Consider the following 16,855-nt stretch of genomic DNA (forward strand, 5'->3'; position numbering starts at 1 on the left):
TTATTCATAATGAGATGGGTTATAAAAATGACTACCGTCGGATGTCTTTCGCTGGGATGAGACTGGGATGGTCGGATGCAACGTTTGTCTCTAAAAATGTTATCCGACCATCCACGCTCAAAAACCTATTCTGTTTTGTATTATAGATAATGTGTCTTTACTGCATGTGAGCAAATTGGATGGGTATGTTGTGTGGTATCTATTGTTTAGATTCTCCAAATGTTGTATCTATTTTATGTTGATTACGGGTTAGACTCCAATATTATTATCAAGGGTTTCATTCTCAATATTATTTTTTATATTGTACTATGAGAATTCATTCGTGTGCATATTATGCTTGATTGTAAAATCTTTTAGACTGTGATGATAGTTTCTTGATTCATGCGTTTTATTGGAATTTCGTGTGGATGATGTTATTATTTGAGAATGGTGTTATTCTAGCATCGTCCTTTCCATGAATAGGGCGATGTCAAGATGTAACACAAATTTAGTTTTTTCTAGCGTCATTTCTGAGGATCATATGATGGTGTTGTTTCACGGATATTGTTATTCTGGTACACAATATATGTTAGAATAACATTTCTTTAATGAATAGCATACTTTCGATGCTTGCAGATAGCTAGGTGAATACTTTAATGTGTGTTTGTGCGGTTTCCGCACGAGGAATCTTTTAGTCTCCTCACAACTCCTTGCTAAGTTAAGTGGCACGGGGAATTCAATATTATTATTAAGCACGGGAAGTGTAATTATATTATTATAGCACGGGGTGTGCAATATTACAACTCTTAATTTTATATCCTAAATAGTACGGATGAGGCAAATATTATAAACCGAGGTATCTGGGATAATTATTCATATGGATTTTACGTATGTTTGCCTATTCAATTATCGTTTCCCTTGGAACTGCTAAGCATGTTAGTGATCACGTGAAAGTTATGTATATTTCCCCTGAGTAACCTTTGGGATGATGCGCTCACTCGTTTTCGCATCAACTTCAGTTATCATAAAAAATGGTGCACGTGATTCAATGAAGATATCCATGTTTATGTATCTTTTTATATATGTTTTTCTTTTTTATTTATAAAGCAACCGACTAACGTATTTATACCACTCGTGAGATTTTCATTCATAAATTAAGTATCAGAGAGCTTAGGTTTGTTTTGGGTTACTTATGTAATGATGATTCTTAAAATTAATGATCCGGAATTTGATGCTTCCATTTAAGGTTGTAATCATGTTAGCTAAGTATGTGTTTTACCTAGGGCGTTACAGAAACACTGAAGATCAAAAAAGAAAATTTGTCATGAAAGCACCCTGATTTCTCATTGATCCATAAGTGTAATACATTTTTTAAAGAAAAAAAGTAGAGAAAAATATATATTACAAAATTTGATAAATTAACTTGGTTTTCACAATATATATAAATTAACTTCTCATTGATTACAATATTATACGGAAAATAAAAACAAGCATGAAAACAAGATTTTAATAACGATACACTAGTAGTTAAAAACCATGATAATTATTCCAGAATAAATAAAAATTCTTACATCTTACGAAGACGAGAATTGAAAATATACGTATACATTATTACAATAAAAATTCACGAACTTAACTTAATGAACATCCTCTAAAGTTTGCGGAATTACTTTAGTATCTTACGACGATACTCAGCTAGAGCCATTATAGGGAAAGCACTTTTATACGAACAATAATTTACCACACAATTCTTCATGAAAACTCCTCCGAGTTTCTCCGTTGGGAAATCACCATTTTCCAATTGACCATTGATTAATAACTTTGCTGCACGTTGTAAAGGAACTGGATCATTCTCCTCCTGCTCAAAACATCAAAAATTACCATATCTATTAATATATTTATTTCTAAAAGGAAATTAAAAAGATATAGTTAATCTTAAATTGTAATTTTTTGGTTACTCTCAGAGTGCTTAAACATAGAGGGGTTAATATTCAAAATTAGATCTGTATTTTCAGTAAGAGAGAAAAGGAAACAACAGACCATCTTTTTGTATGTTGTTCTTTTGTTTTTGAAGTCTAGTATTAGTTCATTAAGGATTTAAAAGTATCATGAGTGTCTCGAAATTATGGTCAGGGAAACTTTGAAGCTTGGAAATTGAACCATTTGCAGGAAAGACGCAGAGAGGTTTGGTGGAAGGTGATATATGTAGTGTAGTGGCATTTGAAAGAGAGAAACATAAGAGTGTTTGGAGGAATAACTATGATAGTTGAGGAGGTTATTTTGCTTGTTAAGACAATTATTATTTTGTGTCTTTTTGATAAGGATGTATTTAAGGATATTGCTTCAAGTCATATCGTGTTTCAATGGAAAACAGTTTTGCATTTGTGATGCTGCTAAATGATCCTTGTAAATTAATACCTGATCTTCTAATATATTATTCCCTCTCAATAAAAAATTTGATTGCAAAACAAATCAAAAATATTTTCTGGGTATTTTTTTTTCGGAATGTGTGAGAGTCATCAACTCAGATCATTTTCAATAACGGGTCTAAAGAAATCCTATGTGAAAAGCTTCATTAGATTTGCTTACGAAAGTTGTTGAAAATAAGATTTTTATACTTAAAACTCATCTCCAGAGGTCACGGTTTTGTTTAGGTTGTTTTCACACGTAGATAAACATAAAACATATTACCGTTGATATTTGTTTCCACATGATAACTTTTATTGATTAAAAATTGTGACATGAAAATTTATTTGGAGGTTTACCCGAAGGTGTAGATGTTGGAGAAGATGAGTTTTTAATGTTTTGATTTTATGGTCTTGGTGGGAATGAAACTTGGGACCCTTGGGTCTCTAAGAGCTCTTACTCGTTTTCTATGAGTGAATGAAATAGGTCCTTTAGTCCCACATTGGGTATAACTAAAGAGGAGATCCACTATATAGCTAATCCTTTATAGATATTTAGTAAAACAATGTGGTTGGAACGGGTGGGGAGAAATATTTTTGTTTCCACTAAGGCTTGGGCTCAAGGCTCGGGCTCCTGCCACCGTCGTGGACAGGTCAACCAAGACATTCCTTGTTTTGGAAAAATTTCCTTGAAATTATTTCCTAAAAGAATTTAAATTAAATTAAATTTTGTCATTAATTATGTGCATGGAAGTTATGGCGAGAATATTTTCATTTATGTGCATGGCTGTTTTATTACCGTTTTGAAAAAATCTTGAATTATTTCGATTTTATTTTTATCTTTAATTCTGATTTATTCTCTCATTAATTCGCTCTTAATGCATAATCAATTCGACCTCTCTATTCTCCCCTATATAAACCACTCGTGTTCTTTATTTCAATTTGTGTCCAGAAGAGCTACTATCCTCTTCTTTTCGTCTCTCTCCCTCTGTGTGGTTTTTTCTTTCTTTGTGCCATTGTTGTTGAGTTCGTAAGAGTGGGCAAGTACTGTAGTGCTAACAGTGCTTGCATCGGGCAGTTTTATTCTGGATACAACTTGACCACAGGGTATAGGCATCACTCATTATTGAGGTGTACCGGTCAACTATTATGTTAAGGACAGCGTGTTGAACACGTGACTCTGTCCTCTGTTTGTTGTCGACATTTTGAGTGTTTATTTAATCTTTTCAGAAAATCAGTTCTAACATTTTCTTTGAGTTTTATTGTTACAGTTGCAATAGTAGATACAGCTTTGTCTTAGACTTTATATTGTAAGGTCATCACTCCTATATACTAGGATCTGATTATGGGAAATCAAATTTTTGTAATTCTCATAACTCAGAGCATCTCTAAGTCTAAAAATTGTTACGTAGGTCTCTAACTGTGATCTAGTCACAAACTAAAAAAAAAATAAATTTCCTTAGTTTTTTTTTTTTTTTGAAGCACCTAATTATCTCTTGGTTGTTCAAGAATGAAATTTTTCTCATATATATATACATACATGAGTCTTGTCAATAGGAGGAAAAAAATGGACATGTAGAAGGAAGGATTACAAGGAGAGAACTAAAATCTTAGGGGAGGGATTGAGTTTTTAAGAGAGTATTGAAATGTCTATTGTATCCTTGATCCCAACTGTGATTAAGTTTACTAATCAAACAACCCCTCCATGGTGTCTACAGGTAAGAAAAACTCTAAAAGTAACAGATGTTTACGGTTATGTGTAACTTTGACGATTCTTTTATAATATTGTTGTCTGAAACATCATTTACCATATAAGTTCTCCCCTCCTTTCTAATCCCAAACCCTTTAGTAGTTACTCGGATTTGGCTTTTGTTGTACTTCATTGTTCATTCAACAATATCGACTATTATAGAGCGTTATACCTAGAGGTGTAAATAAGGTCGTGCCAGCACGAGCACATCCCATCCCAGCGAGTTGAAATTTGAGCACAACACAACCCAGCAGGTGACTTAGTCCAGTACAAAGCAACATGTTAGCTTTGTAGGTTGTGCTGGGATAGCCTAATCGGCACAGTGGCACAAAACAACACGCGCAACGGATAAGCACATGGCACAGCACAACGCGTCATAATATGCATAAAACACTACAAAATACATCACATTTTGTGTATATTTTACAAGAGAGTCTTTATTCTATCCAATTTTAGACATTTGATCATTTTTACATTTACTTATTTTTATAAAAACCCATAGAATACCTAAATATTTGGAAAATATTTACTTTGAAAAACACAAAATAAATGTGCCCGACCCAACACAACACGTTTATTTTTCCGGAACAACACAACAAAACACATCATCTAGCGCGGCACATCACAACACGCCTTAATCTCCGGCACAACACAATACCCTAAACACATGACTTCGTGGGCTGGCCATGCTAGTCCGGCACGTTTTACACATTTAGTAATACCAAATGGGTTGATCAAGTAAGTAATCATTTACAACACATTTTCTTTAAATATCTCTGAGGCAATTCAACACCCGTTTGCTCTTAGGCTAAGTGATCGATTTTTTTGTGTGTCATCCTATGTTGGTGCCCAACATATACTTTTATAAAAGGTTAGGTATTTTGTTTTTCTTTGGACGGAGAAGATAAAAGTATGATACTCAGTTGGGAATTTAGGATTGAGAACATTTAGGTTGTTAAGGATAAGTTATCGATATTTCAAAAAAATCTACATATTTTCATTGCATCCGACTTTGACCATAGATTGAACAATAAGCTAATATGCACATATATACATGTAGGTTAATTATTCTTGATGTTCTTCGTGGATGAAGAACGTGAACCCATAATTGCCCAATATGGATATTCACAAATACATGTTCTGGTTAAAGGAAATATCATTTTTTTCTGTTAATTTATTAAGCTCCAATTTTTTATGTTAATTTATTAAGCTACAATGGGTCGATATGATTATAAACATCCGGCGATTGTTAACGTTCTTATGACATACTCGAATACAGAATGAGTATGATTTCTTACTCGAACTGAAAATGAATATAATTGAAAAAAACTTATTCCCAAACCAAAAATGAGTATGATTTTGTACTCGAACTAAGAATGAGTATATAACTATATACCCATTCAAAATAGAGCACGATTCATGCTTGATATGAGTATGAGTATGAAACCTACTCATTCTTAGCTCGAGTATGAATTTAAATTGTGTTTACATGGACCCGATTTTGAGTAAAATAATCTTTTTCTTTTTCACTTTTGAAGCTAAATCGATACACTGTTAATATTGACCAATTCTGGAGTGTCATTTTCTTAGAATCAGTTAATATATATACCCGTATATACTGATTCTTCATGGTTTTTGTGAATGAGTACATCAACCCAGAATCGGTCTACGAAAGCATAAACATCCACCGATTTTTGATTGATGTTCTTAATTATTATTATTATTTTTATCTTTTTTGCATATTATGGTGATCAATTGACATTAGTTGAGTCCTTGGTTAACAGGATTACGCATATAACAATCGACCATATTAACACTAGTTAATCAGGAATAAGTTAGTCATTAACAAAAATAATTGGTTAAGGAGTTTTTAAGTTACTTGAAAATACAATATCTTGACTATAGAGCTAGTCCCTAAGTAATTCTCATGGGCTCAAAACTAGTCAGGAATCTGATGCTGATTTGTTTTGCCTGCAACACTCATCTTATTATGCACTGAACTTCCACCAAAATAATTGGTACATTGAGTGACATGCAGTCTTTTTTGTTGGACCATTGTCTATCACAACATGGCTGGTAAAGGGGTTACCAGGTAACTGGGAGGGTACTAAATTCAAAGGACTTTATTATTTATCTAATGAGATTTGGCACCCTCCTAACTAAATTTGTACCCGCTATTAACAATGCTGCTATTACAGTCGATAACCTATCCTCCTTCCAAGTAGAACATTAAGGATGCAACGTGCATAAAACGTTGGACATTTCTCTAGAGTGTACCTAGGATAGTTACGGGATTTCTTATGGGGGTGGAAACCGGTCTAGTTAACTAGGAAGTTTTCATGGACCAATGAAAACTTAGGGTGGAAAAACATGAGCAATTTTTTGGCATCATGATATTTTTGCGGGGACTCTTGTGCACTGGTCATCTATTTTGAAGAGCTAGGGATCCCTAATTATAGTAAATAATGTAGTTATTCCGTACTTAACCTAATAGTGTGCTTGGTCGTGGATTTCACAATTTCGAGGAATATATAACCGCATGAGATTATAAATACTGGGAATCATGCAAATTTCTCATGTGTTAGGTAGCTAAGTGAAAATTCCTAGAATTCCACCTTTAGAATTTTGCATCCAAATCCATCGTAAACTTAGTTCAAAACTAATAACCTAATTAAAACTCTAATTCATAAATATAGAAACACAATTTTTCTAATAATCTATTTTCATTATAAACTCTTCCATTTTGTTTTCTTTTCCACTTTCCTGATCTTTTTAAATCACGTATTTTAGAAATTTGTACACTAGATGGCATTTTCTGACTAACCCATGTCTTCTTAATTTATACATCAGTGAGTAGTAATCGTAAATATTGTAGTCGCAGAGAGATATTTGGCTAGGAGTTTTGTGAAAAAAACTATAGGCGCACGTTAAACCTTGTTGAAATGAAGAATATGAAGAACAATTTGGATATTAAAAAAAGTTTTCTAGCTCAACTTTCTGTACACGTATGTTCGGCTATTTCGAAGAAAATTCCTAGACGAACTTTCTAATTTCCTTGGTGAACCTTCTAGTTTCCTAGCTAGCAGAACTTTCTGTAAATATATGTTAAGGTTTTATGTTAGGTTCGTCTAGGAACATATATGGTAGTCTCGATATTTCCGAAGATGACTTTGTTAAACACAAAATGGAAATTTGGCTAGATTTTCTTGAGCTTTCCATTTCGAACCTAGTCCATACACCATTAAAAAGAATGTTCGACTACCTGTATTTCTGTTTTTCTAGTCTTACATACCTAGTCCAAAACTTCATTAAAGAGGATGTAATGCTACATGTACTTATATTTTCATATCCGTACATGTAACTACTTTGCCGATCTACCCTTTAAAAGTTTTCATTTTCACAAATCACTCGTCACTAAATCGTTATGAAACTAAAAGATTAGCATTTTTCGAAATTGACTTTCAAATAACTCACTTTTAGTACAAGAATCTCAAAACTAATTTTTGAAGATTTACTCCCAAAAACTCATTTTCTCCTCGTCCCCTTTCAAACGTCATTAATCTTAATTCTCCTTGCCTAATTGTTGGGAATATATGTTGTAAAAACATTATTAGTTTCCAAAACTTAGTGTCTCATTTAAATGGTGTAAATGTGATAATTATTCTCTCTCTTAAAGAATAAATATTTTGTGTTAATGTCAAAATCGTTTTTTGTTGAACGAATTAATAATGCTAATTAACATCTTAATAATGTCTTTCATTTAATCCATATTTATTTATTCTTGGCTTTAAAAATAAAAGATCGGAACTTTTAGAATGGGATTTTTAGAAGAGTTGTTGAAACATTTTTTTATAGAAAGAGTTTCTCTTTTATGTCTCTTGGGTTTTCAAAGAAAAATGAATTTTTGTGAAAAAGAAAAACAAGTGTGTGATCATCCTTAATTTTTCTAAAAGTGTTTCTGAGCAAGAATGAAGCGTAGAAGTTTCACATCCTCTCATCGTGCAAGAGTGATTGTGTAAGAGATTGAACTCGGATGTTTTATCCTGGAGACGACACGCCACTGAAGAACTGCTTGCACAATCTTGGGCAGAGCCGCGAAACGTCTTAAAGAAAGCGACCTAGTCCGCGACTCAGCCATAACAATGTTTTGTTTGTTTTTTTATGATTGTTTTATAGGCATAATTCAGCAATTGTTTCAACGCTAATTCTAGTCTTACTAAATAATTTATTGTCTTAACTAACTTAATTATTAATAAAAATGATATTTTGGCAAAAAGAAAAAATATATAGATAAGGGGTCTTGGATTTTACTTCATAATGACCAAAGTAGGAAGAATGGTCCCGGCAAAAAAAAAAAAAAAAAGAAATCATGGTGTCCGAAAAATCGTTCAAAAATTAATCTAAACCTTCCCAAATAAACCATAATTGTATATCACTTACTTGACCACCATGAATAAGACCCATCAGAGCCCACGATGTCTGCATCAAGGTTGTCTCATCACCCTCAAGTGGTACATATACCTGTTTCATAACCGAGCATGAAATTATAGGGCCTGGATCTTCATTATGTAAATCCTGCAGGTATCATCCCAGTCATGCACATTGCGACTGTATCTTTAACATACCTTTCTTGGGCACGAAAGGTAACTCTCTCCCCAACCTCCAGATGGTTTTTGCGTTGATAACAAAAACCGGCAGCCCTTGCGAACTGTTAGGCTATTGTTGTAATTTTGTCCGGCTGCAGCCAAACCTTTTAGGGCATAGTAAGTTGCAAATGTATAGCATATTCCCCAGCATCCATACCTACGGAAAGTCATTAAAATTCTCAAAAATTCTAAACATACCCGTTCAAACAGAAAAAAGGTTCTTATTTGCATAAATTCAAATAGGATATAACGTTTATTCATACCATGAGCCATCTGGCTTCTGCTCATTTTCGATGTAAATTCTCGCTTTTGTTATAAATTTCTCGATGTCTTGCTTTCGGTATTCCGGATGCAGATTCATAAATAATACTAAACCTGGAAGCACTGATGCAGCGACTTCTACGTAGGCATGTTCAATAACAATGTCTTCGAAGGCATTCTGATGGATTGAGCAGCTATAAAACATAGTATATAACTCTTAGGCAGTTAAACTGAAAAAAATAACTCTTAGGCAGTTAAACTGAAAATTTACCGCTATATACAATATATAATTAATATCAACTTCATTTGTACCTCCAACCATTTTGATGCTGTTCCAGGCTCCCATACTGTCACCCCACCATCAGGACACTGAGGCATTTACGAGTATACAATATGGAGTATCATGATGAATTCAAGTTCAAGGAATTTGAGCTTCACTTGAAATGTTAAAATATAAAAAAGAAGTGGTTCTTACTTGCATGGAAAGAATGAAACCTATAGTGTCATACATACGCTCGTCTGCCATTTTCTCGCCGACAATTTCGGGTGGCATTTGTGCAAACATTAGACAACACTATCGAAAGATTGGTAGTTGTTTGTCAGAAAACAAATTAAAAATGGTCAAAAATATTTTACTTAATGAATGTTAATTAACAATTACCAATAGAGATTCTGCACTAGCATCTGAAACTTGCAAGCCATGATCTCCGTCCGAGAAAGTCCATGCTCCTTTACAAATGTAACTAAACATTTTTCGGAAGTCTCCTGGAGGATTATTTCTAACCTAATTTTGTACAGTTTTATCAGCATCAAGTTAAGGTATTTAAAAAATTCTATTAGTAATGATTAGGAAAGCAAAAAAAAAAAAAAAAAAACCTGTGCAGCTTTCAAGTAATCATGTCCTTTTCGAAGTGTCGTGGAAGAGATTTCATCTATAATATCATCACCACTTGCTAGAAGTGCTTGCAGGCTGAAATTAGTATCCCATGTTTGGCTACCTATACTCTGCAATTTGTAAATGGCGTCCCCAAGGTAAAAGAGTTTCCGTTAATTATTAGTTTGTTATCACGTATGATAAAAAGCAAATCTTCAATCTAACTAATATAAAGGAAAGAGGCCTAGACAATACAAAAGGATATATTCTTGCCTAGAAAATATACAAAAGAACGTGGCTATTTTTGCTAGACAGTCGATTCTTACTTGCATCCTAAGTCCATCTTCAGCTACCCATAAGTAACCCGGGACTCTCGCTAGATGCTTCTTGAATGCAGCCGAATCTGGATCTTCCACCCAAGTGGCGAGCATAAACAGTGCCTGTATACATAAAAACACAAAGAGAAAAGAAACTAAGAGTTTACCTGCCCCATTGACTGTATATTTTTCAAGAGAAATGTAGGCATATAATATACTCCCTTTGTTTCCGAAAAAAAGTTACGTTTCAATTCGGCCTGTTTTTAGGTTAAAAAGAAAAAAAATGATGGTACATCTTTTCTAGAAACGGAGGTAGTAGTACCTTTTCTACCGCACCAATGCCTCTGTAGCAAGTGACCTCATCTTGGTAATGGAGATGCTTCATTGTTACTCGTATAGACCTGTCTCTAATTTTTGAAAACGGCCATAATTTTAGAAGTGGCTCAGTTATACTGTGTAGGGAGTCCCATATCAAATTCTGGACAAGGTTATGCGAGTAGAAGAGATCCTCCTACATTGTATATATTTGTGGATTAGATGTGTTATGGTACTAATTAATTACTCGAGCTTATTACAGATTCGTTAATTATTGGTTTCATTTACAAGTTTGTTTACTAGGCGCACCTTAGCACAAATATGACGGGTACTGGACCAATTGATATCATTAAAACGTTGGACAAAAATCTCCTCTCTTAATGATAAAATGAGGTCGGTAATAGGTGCAACATATTTCTTCCCATAAAAATATGACATTGGCATGTAAACCGATCGACAGTAAACCCACATCTTACCTGCGTACATAAGCGTTAGGTAACATTCTTTTACTTTAACATAGTAGTAGCAGTACAACTCAGATGCTCTCTTAGTATATTATTCAGTATACAAACCTGGATGCACCGGCAAACTAGAAGGAAGAAGCCAAAATTCGGGAGGCAATGGATTGCATCCTGACCAGTCATATAGTCCAAGTATCTGCAATTCTCAATCTCATCCGCTTAACTTCAGGAAATATGAATTATAATGTTCAAATTCATCATGTATATACATATATGTTATACAAAGTCTATGTTGACAATACTCCAACGTTGAATGGACAATCTAAGATCTCGCTGTCAAGATTAGTTAGGTCTGGTCGTAGGTCCTGGGACTTGAATATGGTATCGGATTCCACGTCAACCGATTAAATATCCTATGTTTTACCCAACCAGGCTACACATAAGGGAGCGTAATTAGCATAGTCTCATATTAATTAAATGTCCACATAAGGGAGGGTGATGAGTGTAGTCTCACATTAATTCAGTGCTCTCATTCTATCCACGTCAATCAATTAAATGTTTATGTATTAGATCGAACGAGGCTACACGTGAGGAGGTGTGATGAGATCAATCTCACATTGTATGAGCGGTATAAAACCCTACAGTTAATAAGCTTTGACCAATCTTAATCTTACTCTTATAAGTCGATTTTTGAGGTTAACTAGTTAGGCCCTTGGACTTCATAGTCTAGGCGTCAGAGTTTGTTAATTGCGAGTCATCAATAGACTTGAACAAATATTTTAGGATATACCGAAAGCCAGAGTTTTCCCCAAGATGGTATGAGCGTTGCACCTCCATGATCAAGTATCCACTCCCGTGCTCTTTGACAGGCATTGTCTTGACCACCATCAGGCCCTTCTCCTAACATGCGCATACAAATGTAGTTTAAGACCGTGCCGAACATGGTGCTATGCCCCTCAACATGGAACCCGAAACCTCCATCTGCGTTCTACACATATAATTGAAACGTACAACTTATTATATATTTTCTTAACATTTGAAATAGCACCTATGCGATTGAACCATGGTGTGTATGCTAAATTTCCGTACAATATTAAACACCTCACCTGATGACAATACATATATCGGAGACTCTCTCTGATATGTTCTTGCGAAGTTAAAATTGTATTAAGAGTTTTCGTGATATACAGCGTGAAAACCTGCATTCAATAATCAACTTCCGCAAAACAAAACAAAAAAAAAAAAAAAACAAAGGATAGTTGTTACTTGTTAGTGCTTACTAAGGGAGGCGTAAAAAACATTGGTCCCCCCATTTCTCCAGCCCAATGACCGTCTTGTGTCTGAATTGTAGAATAGAATCGAACCGCTCTCTTCAATGTGGTTGTAGCTGCTTCATAAGTTACTTCCTCTTCATCACTTATCTTCACAGGTGGTATATTTAGATCAAATTTACCTTTGTTTTCTTTCAATAGCTGCACAGAAAATATAATCAAAATAGTGTCTCAGTACTATGGCAAATATTGCGAGTATCTAATTCACAGGTACTGTTATCGTTAATTATAAAGTGCTTGTCTTAACAAGTTAATACGTGCCTGTAATCGTAATAAAACATCCCCACAAGCTTTAACTCTGTATCGGTTGTCAAAGTACTCTTTCCGAGCCTTTTCGACTTCGGCTCTTTCTTCGGGAGTCCCAGCATCTGGATCGAATTCCCAAGTTTGTCTTCCCGCATAATTATTGGTAGTGAAAAGCCATTCACTATAGGGTCCTTCATTGCATGCAACCTTAAGTTTCCACATCTCTAAACAATTATTAACCAAAACAGGCTTAGGTATCTGCATATACTCATGTTGCATGACATATATATGCATCGAATGTCCAGATGTTAGTTGCCTGTGGTGTGGTGTTGAATGTTAGTTACTGAATATGGATGTTTAACGTTAGTTGTTGAATGATATTTCAACACAGTGTAAATACTGTTTTTGGGCTTTCAATATAGTGTTCGAGATTGAACAAGGATTTTGTTTGTTGCATCTTTTTTTGATCTAAAGAGAAGATATTATTGAAGATATTTTGTTTCCTGTATCAAGTAAATTAGATCTAGAGACGGGCATGCATTTGTTTATCTTGTTTTAGATATCTAGGAATTACCAATAGGTACTATTATGGTAATCTTAGTTAATGGCAGGTCCATCCACTAAAGCCCAGCAAGCATAGGTCCATAATTAAAAGAAAACATGAAACCGGACCTAATTTTTTAAGCCTAGGTCATGTACACGTGCGGGACACATGTGGCGTATTATCATAATTCCCAAAACATCCCGCAAGTTTTTTTAAGCTAAGAAACACGTTCGTTTCTTTTTCATTCTCTCAATTTATGTTTTCAGAGAAGAGCTCTGCAAGTGAAGATTATTTGAGGTCCTTGTTCGATTCGTGAGTTCGATTCATGAGTTCGAGCTCTGCAAGTGTAATCGGTAGGTGGATTTTTTGTTCTTACGATATTCATGCTTGATTTTTTAATTTTTTACTTCGATTTTGATAAAAATCCTTCAGATCTAGATAGAAAGTCATGTTTTATGTTCATTTCATTAGTAGATCTGATGTTTTAATTCCATTTTTGTTGGTCTTTTAGTTTGTTTTTAGTTTTCTTTTGTGTATTAATCATCAATACGTATATGATGTACTGGTGGTTTTTGATGAAAATAATCCAGATCTAGTTATAAAATCATGTTTTACGTTCGTTTCGTTTGTAGATCTGGTATTTTAGTTTCACTTTCGTGGCTTTTGGTTTGGTTTCAGTTTGGTTTTGTGTATTAACCAACTGTTAATCTGTGTTTACTATGCATCTATAGGTTTGGTTTCAGTTTTTTAAAGTGTTTTTTTGGTATGAATTGACAGTACATATATGGCGTACTCTTCTGATTTTGTTTTATTCGAAGTTTTTCCAGTTTTTTTTGTTCGATCCATGGTCTAATCGTTGTGGTGTTTGATTAAGATTTTGATCTCCATGTTTGATTTCTTGATTATTTACTAGATCTAGATGAATAATCACGTTTTTGGTTCATTTCGTTATTAGATTTGATCTAACTAGTTCCATTTTGTTTGTTTTTAGATTTGTTTTTTTGTATGAAACAACAGTACGTATATCCTGTATTGACAGAAACCTAACTTATTTTGAATGAAGAAGAAGAAGATGCATTTATGACTCACGACAAGAAGATTTGTTGTGTTTCCATGTATGTTTCACCACCAATACTGTGTTCATCTTTGTGTCTGTTCAGGAATTTCACTAATCTGACAGAATTTATTCTTTCTTGTAGAATGGAGCTTTTGTAGAAGCTGTGATAATGAGATATGATTCTCGTTTGGGGATGTGCGGAGGAAAGCCACACCCATGTGGTGTAAGGGCAACCCTGTGTGTGTCATCCCAGGTTAGTGTCTGTTTATTCATGGACCCCTAATTGAGTTTGTCGGTTCACTCTAAAGAAAACGAAGTGACTCAAATGTTTGAATAAAACTCCATTCCTCTCTATTTTTTAAAAAGAAGTAAAAGTATATAGTGGAAAATTGAGAACTTCGTCTAAACGCTAGAACACATAGAGATAAGTCCCACAAAGTCAAAATTCAAATTATATGGATAAAAGACATACGATTCTGCTATACCTTACATCCCCTTATATAGCTATAGCGCCTCCTAGGAGTTATTTATCTAGCTAATGCTTTGACAAATTCTGATATCTATGCTTTCTTTTTCTTGGGCTTAGATTAGCCCCCTTTTCAGCAGTTTCCTCTACATCAGTAACCTAACTATGGCCAGTAGCCTGGTTCATGATGATAGTCTTCTAAGTCCTAAGTCAATTTTTCTCTCTATCACAGGTGGGATGCAAAATAGCTTGCACGTTTTGTGCAACCGGAAGCATGGGGTTTAAAAATCATTTATCATCAGGAGAAATAGTGGAACAATTGGTTCACGCTTCTCGTTTATGTGAAATAAGGAACATTGTTTTCATGGTATGTAACTTTCTTTACTTGGCTCTTTCTTTTTTTAAATTACAACATATTGTTCTATAGTATTTTTCTTAGGGATTTGGAGATGTTTATCCTAATTTTTCAGTAGACTTTACTAGTAAAAGAATCGCAAAAACATAGCGCAGACAGTGGTTAAAAAGCATATCTGTACAACGTAGGCTCGCTATCTGGGAATGGCTGGCACCAACTTTATATCAACATGAAAATATTTTCATTTTAATCTCAGTCTATGTCAGCCTTATATCAACCTGGGGTAAGGGCTTAGGGGCAGGGCTCATAAAATCAGTTATCAAGCTCAGACTTACGTAATATGATAGTCAGTTCTCACTGGATCGACTAAATATTTACTCGGACTAGTGGGTTTTAATATCATGGTAACAAGACATGGATTATCTTTTTTTTTCCTTGGTCAAATGTTTAAACTGGTAACACTATGAAACTAGTTGAAAATGAGATAGGGAGCAAGTGCAATTTTGTTAAAGACAAGGCAAGTTGTTACTTGTTATTATGAATGACTGCCTTTCCCAAAAAAAATTAGTAGGGTGTAAGATCCTTGAACGTAAACTCAGTTTCATATTTTTGGTTGGTTTCTAGAGTGAGTTGAAACCTCTGACCTTCTTTTACAATATTAATATAGTTTCTTTGGCAAAATTATTTTTTTCGTTTTTCTTCTATTGATTGTATTATGAAGATGAAATCGATTTTCATGACGTTTTTATGTTTTCAGGTTTGTTACACTTTGTTTTTGTGTATGAATTGACAGTACATATTTGGTGTACTAATATAAAATTCTTATGATTTACGAGGAGAATATTTGTTTTCTGTTTCCAGGTATGCTTTCTAATCATCTTATTTGATTATTTTGTTCGGTTTTTCTTCTTTTGATTTGTTTTTTTGATTGTATTCTGATAATTAAATCGATTTGATTGACGCTTTTATGGTTTTTAGGTTTGTTACAGTTGTTTTTCGTGTATGATTTGACTGTACATATATGGCGTACTGATACAAAACTCTTCTAATTTTGTTTTATTTGAAGTTTTTCCACTTTTTTGGTTCGATCCATGAGTATGTATGTATAATACTGATAGAAAGTGCTATTTGCTGTGTTTTTTCTCTTCTTTTAGTCTTACCCTTCAGTACTTATGTGAAATATTGTAATATGTCTTTCGATTCTCTTATTTTTCATAGATCTGTCACTTGTTGTTGTCATACTGTTGATTTGTAGTTCATGAATCTTCAGTACATATATCGCATACTGATAGGAAGTGCTCCTTGTTATGTTTGATTCAGTACGTATATGAAATACTGAAATAGATGCTTTTTGTTACGTTTGATTCAGTACTGGAATTGGATATGAAGATGATCTGGAGCTGCAGTTCAGAACTTATTGCAAGAAATGACAGATTTTGAATGATAAGAACAGGAGTTGTTGTTGGTTCAAATTTGCAAGCTTGTGAAATTGGTGGTGGTCTTGATGAAGTTACAAATTGGTTGTGATGTGTGTTTGAAAGAAGGTGTGCTGCAAATGGATTTGGAGGAACATAGAAGGTTGGGTTGCTGATGTAAACTGAAGATACAGATGAGATAGAGGAGGAATTGTAGGTGGTGATTACTGTGAACAAAATCAGTGGATGAAATGTTCGTCTCAATGGGTTTATGAAGATGGTAGTGCTGTTTAAACAGGGAAGAAGAACAAGTCTGTGTTGCAGCTGAATTGAAATGACAATGGTGTTGATGTAGCTGTTGCAGTTGTGGTTTAAGCTAAGAAGATTGTGATGCAGCAAGATAGAAGATTACTGAGAAGATGGAGCTGAAGGC

The 16,855-nt window shown here is 34.2% G+C and overlaps 1 pseudogene; it reads right to left on the reverse strand.

Annotated features, from left to right (window-relative positions):
* Positions 1 to 1,533: 1,533 nt before the first annotated feature.
* On the reverse strand, positions 1,534 to 12,825 carry LOC113280932 (annotated as a pseudogene).
* Between the last annotated feature and the right edge of the window lie 4,030 nt (positions 12,826 to 16,855).

This window comes from Papaver somniferum, chromosome 5 (assembly GCF_003573695.1).
Source record: "Papaver somniferum cultivar HN1 chromosome 5, ASM357369v1, whole genome shotgun sequence".
Taxonomy (NCBI): domain Eukaryota; kingdom Viridiplantae; phylum Streptophyta; class Magnoliopsida; order Ranunculales; family Papaveraceae; genus Papaver; species Papaver somniferum.